This window comes from Pleurodeles waltl, chromosome 2_1 (assembly GCF_031143425.1).
Source record: "Pleurodeles waltl isolate 20211129_DDA chromosome 2_1, aPleWal1.hap1.20221129, whole genome shotgun sequence".
NCBI classification, from domain to species: domain Eukaryota; kingdom Metazoa; phylum Chordata; class Amphibia; order Caudata; family Salamandridae; genus Pleurodeles; species Pleurodeles waltl.
The window spans coordinates 352,067,680-352,082,256 of NC_090438.1; positions in this window are offsets into that span (position 1 = coordinate 352,067,680).

Here is a 14,577-nt window from a genome sequence, read left to right on the forward strand (position 1 = left end):
TGAAAATGCTGCATTACGACAAGCCTTGGCCTCTAAAACAACAGATGTGGCATCCGTCTCTTCTGTTACGCTGAGTTTTTCTGGGGACCCCAATAAATTGAAAGAATTTCTTGATTCCTTGAGAGTATTTTTGGCGTTTCGTCCATCACAATTTCTTCAGAAGACCAAGTTTGGTTAGTTGATCAGAGCCCTATCAGGCCCGGCTTTAGCATGGGTGACCCCATTGGTGACTGCTAATGATTCCCTGTTGTCTAATTATACTAAATTTGTAGAGTCTCTTAAACAAATGTTTGAGCAACCTGGATTAGAGTCTTCAGCAGAAGAAGCCTTATGTGACATTCAGCAGGGTAATCAGGATGTTCTGCAATACATAACCAGGTTTTGTCATTTGGTGGCAGAGACCACTTGGGTAGAACACACCCTCATTACCCTTTTTCGTAGAGGATTACGTGAAGAAATAAAGGATGAACTGGTGCATTCTGCTCCAATATACCACACAAAAGAACTTATGGCTGTAGCATTAGCCATAGAATACCGCCTTCAGGCACATTGGTTGGAGAAACAGAAAGGTCGTATTCAATCATCATGTGGGAACCTCACGTACAGTGACCAATCGTCAACAGGATACCCAAGCTGTTGCACCAGTTGTTTTGGGAGAAGAACCAATGCAAATGGACATGACCCGTGGTCCGCTATCTGAAACAGAATGTGAACATAGACGAAAGAAAGGACTGTGCTTGTATTGTGGCAATTCAGGACATCTGATTCGTGCTTATCCTAATCGTCTCTAAAAGGCTATGGGAAATGCCAATTCCCGCTATCTGTAAGAAGGGAGAGGACGGGATGGTTAGAGATCCCTTCTATAAGTTCTTTTAAGATGGACACATCATCTCTTTTTCTATTACCCATGTTGTTACAGTTAAAGGATGGAATAGAAGAAAAAGTCCTTGCATTATTGGATTGTGGTTCTAGTGTTATCTATCTTGATAAGAAATGGGCCAAATAAAAGAAGATACCTGGTGGACTTAAGCAAATACCTGAACAGGTTCATACTGTAGTTGGTACACTTCTTTCATCAGGACCTGTAACAGAAACTACTCATTATTTGTCTGAAGTTTGGGAAGTACCTGGAATATCTTACATTTGATTTTATTGCTTCTCCTAATCATGCAATTATATTGGGCATACGTTGACTGACACAACACAATCCTTACATTAATTGGGTAACCAAAACCATTTCTTTATCTTCTCAGTTTTGTAAACATACCTGTTATTCTTCAGATACGTATTGGTTTCCTAGAACAGAACCATTTGAAAATAAAGAGGCAGGTTGTTCTATTAATTTCATTCAAGGGGTACCCAAACAATACACAGAGTATCTAGATGTCTTCCAAAAGCAGATGAGTCCTGTTTTACCACCACATTGAGAATATGATTTTGCCATTCCACTGGAACCCGGAACGGTTGTTCCTTTTGGGTGGATGTATTCTGTTTCTGAACCTGAAAAAGAAACACTTAGAGAATATTTGGATGAGAATATAAAAAGCAGTTTGATTGCACAGTCTTCTTCACCTGCAGGGACTCCTCTTTTCTTTGTACCAAAGAAGACAACAGATTTGCATCCCTGCATAGACTTTCATGGTCTCAGTAAGATAACTATCAAAGACTGATATCCTTTACCTCTTATAGAGGGATATATTGGAAGCCGTCAAAGAAGCACAGAGGTTCACCAAGTTGGATCTGTGTGGTGCCTATCACCTCCTGCGACGAAAGAAAGGAGATGAGTGGAATACTTCTTTTGGGACCCCCTTAGGCCATTTCGAATATCGAGTGATGCCTTTTGGCCTAACAAACGCACCTTCTATATTTCAAAGATTTGTGAATTCTGTATTTTTCAGATCTTTTAAATCAAATAGTTGTCATATATCTAGATGACATCTTAGTGTATTCCATTCAACCAGAACAACATACATCACATGTTATTCAAGTTCTTGAAAGACTCCGACAACATCAGTTATTTTGTAAACCAGAGAAATGTGAGTTTGATCAGACTGAAGTGGAGTGTCTGAGTTATCGAATTAACAGGATTGGTATCGCCATGGATCCTGGAAAGGTTCAAGCCATCCTGGATTGGCCATCTCCTTCCACGATAAAAGAGACGCAATGTTTAATATAATAATTAGCCAACTTTTATCAGCAATTCATTAAAGATTTTGCTCAGCAAACATGTTTTCTCACAGACACTTTAATGAAAGAAAATCTTCGGAAAGGATTTTGTTGGACTGAATCTGCTGTAATATCCTTTCAGGATCTGAAACAAACTTTTACACAGGCTCCAATCTTACAGCATCCTGATACTATGAAAAAATGTATAGTTGAAACTGATGCATCTGATAGAGCGATAGGGACTGTACTCCTACAAAGACAGGATGAAGATGGATTAGAACACCCAGTTTTCTATTTATCTCATATTCCAACAGACAATTTCTAATGGGAACTAAAGAACCTTTTGAGATCAGAACGGATCATCGGAATCTATTATGCCTTCAGAATTTTAAGTGTCGCAACAGTCGACAGGCAAGATGAGCTCTTTCTTTAGTCAATATGACTTTTTCATTACTTCATCCCTGGATCACAGAATATCGTAGCAGATGCTTCATCCCGTCATTATCCAGAGAGTGTGGCCATTCCTGCACAGCACATTCTACAACCCCATCGGGTCATTGGAGTGGTACATTCCTTTATGGATCAAGTGTTATCTGAATCCACTGTACTTACTAAAGAAGAATGGGAAACATTGAATCCCCAGTTGAGAAAAATCGAGGGATATTATCATCATGAAAAAGCATTATTCCTTCCTTCCAAAAAAGTGCAAATAGAAGCATTACAGATGTGTCACGATTCACCTGTTGCGGGTCATCATGGAGTTAAAGCAACTCAAAAACTAATTCTTTGATCTTTTTGGTTGCCTATAGTTGTAAACGATGGTAAGACTACTGTTTCTTCTTGCCAGTGTGTGCACAAGCTAAGATACCTTGTACCAAACCTGCAGGATTGTTACAACCTTTCCCTGTTCCACCATTCCCATGGCATACTATATCTACAGATTTTTTTATGTTCCCTACCATCTTCTGTAGGGAATACTGTGATCATTCTTTTTCAAAGATGGCTCATTTTATACCATTAAAGAAATTACCTACTCCTCAAGAGTTGAATCATATCTTTTTACAGGAGATATTTTGTCTTCATGGTCTCCCTCAAGTCATCATTTCTGATTGAGGCCCTCCGTATATTTCACGTTTCTGGAAACAATTTTGTGAACTATTGCATATTGAGGTAGCCTTATCCTCTGGGTTCCATCCTTAAAACAGAGCATTTAAATCAGGGACTTGAGCAGTATCTCTGTTGTTTTTGTAATGCAAATCAAAGTGATTGGTTCCAATATCTATCCTTGGCAGAGTCTTCATACAACAATACGGTACATAGCGCATCAAAGACAACTCCTTTTTTTGTACATATGGATATTATCCCAGGACTTTGCCTACAGTGACTACAGAGTCTTCCTCTGTTCCAGCTGTAACATCATTCTCCCATCATCTTTCTAGTGTTCCAAAAAAGATACGTTCTAATTTGCTGGCGGCAAAGCAACTTATGAAGAAAGCTACTGATGAAGCCAACGTTCTTCTCCCTTGTATCAGGTTCAGGATAAGGTCTGTCTTTCATCAAAATTTTTGGTTTCTCAAAAAATGTAGACCTCGGTATTATGGTCCTTTTAAGATTGTACAGATGGTAAATCTGGTGTCCTTTCATCTACAGTTGCTCACATGGAAGTTACATCCAGTATTTCATGTTTCACAACTGAAACCATATGTTTCCGATCCTTTTCATAGACATCATGCTTGTGCCCATTCGCTGTTTGTGGATAATGATCCTGAATATGAGGTTCAAGAGATATCTAATTCATGTTTTTTTCGGAACCGTCTTCAATTTTTGATACATTGGAAGGGTTACCCTCTTAGTGACTGTTCTTGGGAATATGCTTCTTCTGTTAATGCCCCTTTTCATGTCTCAATTATGTTTGCTTTTTCCTGCTAAGTCTGGGGCTCCGGGGGCAGGGGGACCTACTGTTACACTGCAGTTTGGTGACCCCCCCCGCAATGTCCCAATCTCATCCCCCAGGGTGGCCCACGGTCTGCTTTTTGGTGCATCGGGCCTGCCGTTGGACGTTTGTACACCTTCAGTGTTCAACTCTTGCGCGGGGTCAGACGGCCCGGGGTAGGGCCGCGGATCCTGTACACGCAGTGTACTCTGTCTTTGCGTTGCGGGTAGCCCCAGCAACGGATATATAATACGTGCCTGTTTTCTTGGCTTTTGGATGTCCGCCCTTTCTGCTCATGGGGGCCATGATTTCTTGGTCCCAGAGTGCTTGTCTATTCCAGCATGCATTGCTCTTTCCTTTTCCTAGTACCTTTCCAAGATGGTGCTTTTCTTATCTTGATCCTTGATAATTCTCAACTTAATATTTCTTTTCCTTTTCTTGTTTATTCACTTCGTGTTTCGCTGGTATATAAGGGGCTTGAGTTTCTTTCTTCTTTGCATTGCAACACTGTGGGTTGGTGGTCCTCGCTCCTGTTTGTTCCTGCTATGGATTGTTTCCTGCTTGGTTTTTCTTACAGTTTCCTGATGTTTAAGTTCTTGGAATCCTGAGTTTTGCTGTGCTTTTTCTGAGTCCTTGGAGTTTTTTCCCCTGGTGGTTTTTCATCTGGAGCTCCTTCTGGAGGACACGGACTGCTTAGGCTTTCATTTGCCAGCAGCACCGTGGCTACTGGAAGGGGTCACCGGAATCTTGGCCAGACCAAGACGGGCAAGATCCGAAGCCGTACACCATCTACATCTGACAAATGCGGTAAGAAAAAGGCAAATCATGACAGTAGGTACGAGGGGCAAGGCAGGACCCAACAAGCCTTTGTTGATGTTTGGGAACTCCCATATGACCCTGTCAGCTGGCACAGAATCTGATAAATCTTTGTGTTTTCTTAAAATTATTTGCATTGACATTGGAATAACGAGAGGTGCCAACTAAAGAGCAAGCCCTGCTCTGCACTCAGGTCTACAAAATTGTAGTCCTGAGCCTGCATCTCACAGAGTTACATATTGTCAGGCGTAAGGGATAATGATGTAATGATTCAAGCTATACACACTCCCACAAACTACATGCATATTTGTGAAGAAGCACCAGTGCATCTTATAGAGAAAAGATTGGATTCTTGGGAGAACAGGGAGATTTGCTGTACTTTATAAGCTGTTGATACATAAGACCTGCATTTAATGTACTGGCATCTTACCCAATGTAAGAGAGATGTTACCACTGAATCAGTACCAAACAATGCTGTGTTTTCTTTCCCCATTATGCCTGGGTTTCTTTCTTGCATAGCAATTTTATTCTTCTATAGGTCCAGTGTTTTGGGGTAATGGGGTCGATGATCATCAGATTCATCACTCATCCAAGTATAGACAGCTGTCTCAGTCACTTTCTAATTACACAACTGTATATTTATTCAATTGCTGTTTTGTCTCATCCAGCCAACACTGGTATTGTGTAGCCAAAACTGGACTTTTTCAAGGTTGAGCACCTGACCAATGTAGGGTGTACTAAGCATAAGCCTTCAATTGAAGGAAGGAGCACAATAGTAGGGATGGATGAACGTGTGGACAGTTCTATTGTGAACTTTTCAGAGAGTTCTGGCACTTAGGGATTACGCAGTAGATGAGGGTGAATGAAGGGACCACCACATCTAATCCTACTCTGCTGAGAAGAACTTTGCTTCCAATGGTCAACTTAGGGCCTTACTGGACCATCATCACCAAATAATTTCTCCAATTTTTTCTATTACAGTTCATAAGATTAGTGCTCTTGAGTGAATTTCGAGCCTTCCGATATAGTAGCTGCTGGAAGTAGCATAGATGTGATTGAGTTTTGCATGTTGAGTCTTCTTTAAAGATCAGAGTATCAACATACACCTTTATATATTTCATAAAGATGTAAATGTTTTGGACTAGAAGGACCAACAGAAGTTGCATATTGTTTTTAACGCATGTAGTAAGGAACAAGTATTCCTAATAAAGGAATCTTATGGTAGTGACAGGGTTGACAAGCGTTTCTCAGAAGTATTTTCCAGTAGATTGGAGCAGCTGAAAAGGTTTGCCCAAAGGTTAGACCTGAAGAAGCGTAGTATACCTTTGAAATGCAAATTGAGGGGGTTGAATATGAGACAACATCTGAAGGTCGTGTTGGGTGAGTTGGTCAAGGAGGATATCATTGAAGAGGTTAAGTCCTCTTGGGGGTTATTCCCCATTGTTCTATCTTGCAAAATCAACAACAGACATATGTATTGATTTGAGAGCTCTAAATTTCAACATTGATATCAATTTTTATCACCTGACCGACATCAGTGAGTTGGCAGCCACCTTAAAACGGGCAAATGTGTTCTCCACTCTGGATGTCAGCTCTGCATATCATCAAATGGTGTAAACCCAGGATTCTTGAACTCTGTTAGCTTTTCTGATGCCCTGTGGGCTAGCCTCTGTGGTGTACAATTTTCATTGTGCTACATACCACATTTTCAATGATGTGGAAATGTGTGTTAAATGTTTTAAGGATGACATTTTGTATCTTTTCTAAAAAAAGACACAGAGCATGTGAAACATACTGAGATGTGTAAAAGGTCGAGTTCGAATGGTCTTACCCTTAAAGAGGTCAAGTGCAAGTTATTATGTGACAAAGTTGATTATCTGGGTCTTGGAATAGTGTGGTATGAAAACAGTTATTAGTAAATGCCATTTTGAAAGCTGCTCCTGATAACAATTGCTCTCTTTTGAAGGGCTTTGTGAGTACTACCGCACATTTGTAACAACTCAGTGGAGAAGATTCAACCTTTGTGATTCCTGGTGTGAAAGGATGTTGATTGCTGTTGGACAAGTGTACAGCAGAAAGCCCAGATCAAATAAAAAAATTCTAATGTCCCTGCCATACACCCATTCTGCATGGGAAAAGGTGTATTGTAACAGTGGATGAAAGCGTGTAAGGTATGGGTGTTGTGTTGGCGCAGAAGGCAAGGCAGGATAAGTGGAACGTGGCCTTTGCATCTAGGTCACCCAATTGTGCTGAAATGAAATATGGCAGAATGAAAATGAGTTACTAGCTCGTGGCTGTGTAGTGGAGAATTTCCATAATTACATCTAGGGTAGCTGATCTGTGCTCAGGGCAAACTACAGACCTTCAAATGGTATTCTGTCTTCTGGAGGTCTTCTGGAGGTAGCTGGAATATTACAAAATCAGTGGTTCCCAAACTTTATGGAACCACAATCCACAATCTTTCACAACCCACCTAGCTTTAATAGACATGAGGCAGGCAATTTTTTTAATGCAGCTATAATAGTGTGTGGTAGCTCATTGTCATTTACAGAAAGCACATGTTAAATTGAATTGGCCACTAAAGTTTTACAGACAAATTGGTTTACTGAATAAACCGTATTGCACACAAATTATAATGTGTGGGAATCGGGTTTTAGTGAATATTTATTATTTGTGCATCAGCAAGTAAAGTGTCGATTTGTTCTGATCCTATTAAAATTTTACTTCCATCACACTTCAGAATTTAAAAAATGTGCTTCATTTTTGCTGCTGAAGGTGTGCAGTTTATTTACAGTTATTTACATTTTGTTTTGTGTCTTACATCTTTTCCTTTCACACGCTATGTTCCCCAGCAAGATTGTCACATAGTTCATTTTACTTTTCTTTCTCTGACTGCAAAGTGAGAGGAGTTTGTAAACACCAATACCCAAGTTAAAAAACATAAGCAGCAATCTGTCATAAGACACAGCCTAACATTTGACCTCCATCTTTGAGGTGCAGCAAATGTGATAAGATAAATACAGAATTTAAAGGCATCTTTATTTATTGCTTGAACTTTTATGACCCATCATAAATTGCCTTGCAACTCACACTTTGGGAAATACTGCCCTACACATATTACCGCCCTGTTGTCCCATCTTCAGGAATATTGTTTAGCTCATGAGTATATGCCTGCAAAAGTCAATGAAGCTGCCAGTTGTTTGTTGGGATTACCCTGTGAGCAGATGAGGAGTGTCAGTGAAGGTAATGATGGTGACGTTCTGCACAAAGATGCTTGTGTAGTACCTGAACATCTGTGCACAGAAGAGATGGAGAAGGTGGTCACCTTCAAAAGGGATATCCTAATCTATGTGGCACAGAACCACATAGGTTCCCTCTTGCCCCTGGTTGTCACCTTTCTCCACCAGGTCCTTCTGTGCCGAGTACTAGTCCTCTTTAGGTCCTCTTGGGCTGGGCCTATTCATTTTGGTCTTTGTGGCTCTGGCTGTCCTGGCCCCCCTAATTCTCACCAGTCTGGTCCTGATAGCCTAGTTCCTGGTCCTCCTGCTCCATGGTTGGACTGTCCTATAGGGCAATGAGGCAGTGTCTGAAAGACTAACCTGACAGGTCAGAGTTTGCTGTTTGTGGGCCTGTTTTATGGTCTGCTGGCCTGGGTTTCACTGTTGATTTCCTGACATTAAAACAAACATTGCCTGCAGCAAGAGCAAGTCCATTCAGTCTTACATACTTTGCAAAGCACTTATATAGCATGTCTTTACAAGTTCAAAATTGGACCGGTTTACAAACATGGACCACTTTGTTTAGCTATTTAATTCACTAATAAGGGCCTCTTTTATTTCGGTGCCCAAGCCTACTTTCTGTTCCAGTCCAATCCTGTCCTGCTCTACCTGGTACTTCAGGTCTTAGGGGGTCATTCTGACCCTGGCGGCCGGTGACCGCCAGGGTCACCGACCACGGGAGCACCGCCAACAGGCTGGCGGTGCTCCCGAGGGCATTCTGACCGCGGCGGTTCAGCCGCGGTCAGAAAGGGTAAACCGGCGGTCTCCCGCCGGTTTACCACTGCCCTACAGAATCCTCCATGGCTGCGGAGCGCGCTCCGCAGCCCTGGGGATTCTGACACCCCCTACCGCCATCCTGTTCCTGGCGGGTCTCCCCCCAGGAACAGGATGGCGGTAGGGGGTGCTGCGGGGCCCCCGTAAGAGGGCCCCGCAAAGTATTTCAGTGTCTGCAAAGCAGACACTGAAATACGCGACGGGTGCAACTGCACCCGTCGCACCCCTGCAACTACGCCGGCTCAATTCTGAGCCGGCGTCCTTGTTGCAGGGGCATCTCCTCTGGGCCGGCGGGCGCTCTTTTGGAGAGCGCCCGCCGGCCCAGAGGAAATGTCTGAATGGCCGCTGCGGTCTTCTGACCGCGGTGCGGTCATTTGGCGGCGGTACCTTGGCGGACGGCCTCCGCCGTCCGCCAAGGTCATAATCAGGGCCTTAGTCTTCTTAGCTGTGACCCCTCTGGTCCTCCTAGCTCTGTTTCTGGTCCTGCATATTTTAATCCTTCTACTTAACTTATCCTCTCCTGACTACTTGTCATACTGATTTTGCACTAACTTCTTCACATACTCTTGATCCTCATTGTTCAGTTTATCCTGTTCTTAGCCACCCAACTTGGTAATTTTTGTCCTGTTACCCATGGGCCTCTGTGATTTGATCTTCTGTTTGTATGCCTAATCCTCTCGATTCTGGTACTCCTGAGCCATCCTTTTCCTTCCAGGCTCCTCCTAGCTCCTGCTTTTCCTTCCTGATCGTCCTGACCCTTGTCCCCTTGACTTGGTCATTCTGATCGCTCTCACTCTGCTCACATGATTCATAGCGCATTAGTTCCGGTCCTCCTGGTCCCCTGGGTCCAAAGAAGTCTTGTGTCCTAATCCTCTTAGGTCTTGCCCTCTTACCCTTGTCTTCCTGGTTTGGATCATCCACTCCTCCTGTATCTTATCCTCAAGGCCCCTCTGGCACTGCATCAAATGAGCTGGGCCCTCTTAGTCCTGGTCCTCTTTGCCTGGGTCCTTCTGAGCCTCATAATTTCAGTCCCGGTCCTCTTAGACATCCAGACCCAATGCCGTTAGTCTTCCTGCCTCTGGCTGTTCTGGTCCTCATGATCTTCCTCACCCTGGTTCTGCTACAACAAGGGCCAGATATTTCTGCTAAGTGGGGTACTGTAGTCCCCGGTCCTATGCAAAAAGAACAAGTGATGGACGGAATGCTGAACAATGTCAAACATTCACCCCCAGTACAGAGATCTGGGCCTAAATCCATTGTTTTTTTGCCACCCATGCCTTTCCAGTTTGGACCCAGCCATATGCAAATCAGTCTTGACCCTGTTCCACATGGGAACAGTCCAGCCCGAACTGCCAAGCCAGGTCCTCCCTGGACTGGAAACAAGCATCCTAGGACCGGTTTCAGGGTATCACCCTTCATCAGCCAGGCTAGCTTGACTCCAGTGGCATGGGGAGCAAGGGACCCACGTCTGGGCATACCCTTCCCACTTGGGGCAGCAGATGCAAAAGAAAACAAGTGATGGACAGAATGCTGAACAATGTCAAACATTCACCCCCAGTACAGAGATCTGGGCCTAAATCCATCGTTTTTTTGCCACCCATGCCTTTCCAGTTTGGACCCAGCCATATGCAATGCATTCTTGACCTGTTCCACATGGGAACAGTCCAGCCCGAACCGCCAAGCCAGGTCCTCCCTGGACTGGAAACAAGCATCCTAGGACCGGTTTCAGGGTATCACCTTTCGTCAGCCAGACTAGCTTGACTCCAGTGGCATGGGGAGCAAGGGACCCACGTCTGGGCATACCCTTCCCATTTGGGGCAGCACATACAAAAAGAACAAGTGATGGACGAAATGCTGAACAATGTCAAACATTCACCCCCAGGAAAGAGATCTGGGCCTAAATCCATCGTTTTTTTGCCACCCATGCCTTTCCAGTTTGGACCCAGCCATGTGCAAATCATTCTTGGCCTGTTCCACATGGGAACATTCCAGCCCGAACCGCCAAGCCAGGTCCTCCCTGGACTGGAAACAAGCATCATAGGACCGGTTTCAGGGTATCACCCTTCATCAGCCAGGCTAGCTTGACTCCAGCGGCACGGGGAGCAAGGGACCCACGTTTGGGCATACCTTTCCCACTTGGGGCAGCAAATGCAAAAAGAACAAGTGATGGACGGAATGCTGAACAATGTCAGCATTCACCCCCAGTACAGAGATCTGGGCCTAAATCCATCGTTTTCTTGCCACCCATGCCTTTCCAGTTTGGACCCAGCCATGACCTCGTCCTATGGCCTTGGTCCACCTGACATGTCTAGGCATGTTCTTAGGCCTATTACTGCTGATTGTTCTATCCTCCTTGCTCTAGCCCTTGTCCTCCTGGCTCGAGTCCTACTGGTATCCTTGGTACTGCCTTCTGCATCTTCCTTGATTATTCTGGTCCCCTGGTCCTATTGGCCATAATCTTCAGGCTGCCAATCTCCCAAGTTTTCCAGGATCTATTCCGAATCCTCCTGCTCTTTGTCCTCATGTTTTTACAACAACTGCTCATGGTCCTTCTTGCTCTGGTCATCCTTGTACTGACTATACGGTTCCTTATCTTCCTGGCCATCTTGTTCCATAGTCCTGTGGCATAACCCTCCAGTGTGTGTTTATTCCAGTCCTGATGCTCCTTTTTTCTCCTCACCCTGGTTCTCCTGGCACTCAAGGTCCTGATCCTCTTTGCCTTGATGGTCCTGGTCCCCTATTCATTTGTTTCCTGGTCCACTTAGAACTTTTCCTTCTGGCTATGGTTGCCTTTGTCCCTGGGCTCGCCTCCCTGGCACCCCTTTCTTGGTTGTGCTATTCTTGTTTTTCATATTTCTTGACCTTCTTGAGATTATGTACCCATTGGTCTTCATCCTCTTGGTTCTGGTCATTACATTTTAGTTTCTCCTGAGCTTAGTTCTCATGGACCTAGCTCACCAAGCATCCTATCCTTGGCCTCCTTGGTCCTGATCATTCTTGCCTTATTGTGCTTGTTATCATAAACCTTGCCTTTTGCCTATCATGGGCCTTCTTTCTTCCTTCAGTCTTGGCCCATCTGGCTCTGTTCCTTTCTGGCCCTTTTGGTCATCTTGCCCTAGTTCTTCTTACTCTGAACCTCATAGCCCTGATACTGCAGGGCCTTGTCCATCTAACCTCTTGTGCCTTGGCCCTCTTTGTTTTTAGCCTCCTAGTTTGGGTTGTCCTGATCCACCTGGATCTTTTCTTTGTCCTTTTAGTTCTACTGGCATCACAGCCATTAGTGCATGCCTTTTTGATCCAGGTTCACCTTGTTCGAGTCCTCCTGAGCCTGGTCATATAGGCACTTGTGTTCCTGACCACCACTGTCCAGTCCCCTTGCTCTGCCCCCCTTGGTAATCCGAGCCCTGGTCCCCTAAATCCTAATCATCTTTGTCCTCTTAGCCCTGTTTCCAGGTGCTCCTGGTTATGATTCTTTTAGTTCACCTAGTCCTCCTTGCTCTGGTCTTCTTGGCGCCCCTGGTACTGGTCCCCTTGGTCTTCCTAGTTTGTGTCCCGTGTATCCTGGTTTCATGGTACTACTGGCTATTGCCCTCCAGGTCCTGATCTTCAGAGTTCTCTTCAATCTGCTCCTGGCCCTAAGCCTCCTTCTACTTGCTCTCATGGTTCTGAATGCTATAATTAAAATGTACTGTCCTTGTACTTCCTAGTCTACCTGGTCATCAGTCTCATGTACTTCTGCACCTAGCCCTTTCTATCCTGGGTTTACTGTTTTATAGGCTCTCGACTTGGAGTTTTTCACCCCTCACCTTAATTCTCATCCATCAGACTTCCTGGTCCTGCTCTCCTGGTTTATCGATTCCTCTGGTTTGCCTGTTCCTAATGCTTCTGATTCACCTGGTCCATATAGTCCTGGTGTTCCTTTCTCTGGTCCTCATTTACCGGGTCTTCTAATGCTGAACCCACTGGCCTGTGCATGCCTAGCCCTCCCAGTCTTCCAGCCCCATCCTAGTCCTACTAGTCCTCATGGTCTCCTGATTTGGCTGTTCCACCTTGGTCTTGACAATTTGATACTGGTTCACTCTATCATGGTCTTCCTAGTAATGGCCCTCCTGGGTTTGGTCTTCCTCATCCCTCTGGCACTGGTCCTACTAATTCCCATGTTGCATGTCACCATAGTTCAGGATCCCCCTGAGTCTGACCCTCATGGACCTTCTGATTCTGGTCCCACTGGGCCTAGGCTTCCTAGTCCTTTATACTCCCCCATGTAATTCTAATGTAGGGTGTCCAGCCCCTTTCTGGTCATGGTCTTCCGGGTACTGGTCCTTTTGTTCTGGCCCCTTGGTACGCCTTGAACTGATCCCTGCAGTCTTGGCCCTTCTGTCTATAGTACTTCTTTCCATTGGTCTCCTGGTACTGGTCCTCTTTGGTTTGTCTACCTGAATCTGCTAATGCTGACCCTGGTTGTCCTCAGTCCTCTGGTCCTGGTCAGTGTTCTCAGGCCCTCCTAGCCTCCTCGTCATTATGTACAGGGCCTTCTGTTCCTTCGAGCCTTTGTTCAATGGGTCCAGATTCTCCTGTTCCACATCCTCCCAATCCTACGAGTCTGGTTTCGGTTCTCCTAGTTCTGTTTTTTCATGTCCTGTTCCTTATCGTCTATTTGTTCCTGGTCCCCTCTGGCAAGGTAAACCTAGCCCTCGTAGATTAGATCTCTTTGGACCTGTTTTTTCTTGTCCTCGTCCTCATGACTCTTGTCATCCTAGCCCTCCTGGTAGTCTAACATCTGGCCCTTATTCTCATATTTCTCATCAGCCTCCTCTTACTGGTCCTACTCTCCAAAATGACTGTAGTCAGGTTCAGCCTTCAATATTGCCACCCAGACTTAATACTATTTATATTGTGGCTTAAAGATTTCTTTCACTAAAACAGCACTGTGAAGGATAGAAATAAGGGCTCAGTAGAAGCAGGACCTTGTCCATATAAAACACCTCTTAGCATGTTAAAAAAATCAAAACTACCATTCCCAGATACACTGTGCAGGTGACTAAAATGTGAGTGAGGCTGAATGGGGCTGTTAATGACGTGGGACCAATGGGCATCTATGGGGCTGATTTATTTTTAGGCAGAACAGCCCATATGTCCACCTTGGGGACAGAGTAAATTCATGCCCATTGTAGAGAGGCTGCCCACCTAATTTATAAATGACCGCCAAGCAGGCAGCCATTTAACACAATTTAAAGCATTGGCAGGAACATCAATGCATCTTACTGTTTGCTCCAGGGCTTAACCTCTAGCTCCCCACCTAGGAGGTGAAGACCAAAATTCTTACAAATGTTCTTCAGGTGGGGCTTACAACTACTGAGCCCTTCTTACCTTATTACAAGGTTCTTACCTATACCTTGTTGGGTGCACAGGCCAAACCTTACTCTGGCCCCCTGTAAATTACCAAATTGCACAATGCCACTTCCCTGCCCCAGACAATCTTGCATTTCTCTTTATTTCAGCACCCCTCACCTCAAAGCTTGGTGGTGTAGACATATGTGGGCAAAACCAACCCCAATACATTTCTGTCTGCTTCCCATGAGAGGGAGTCAAAACGGGTGGAGACATTCG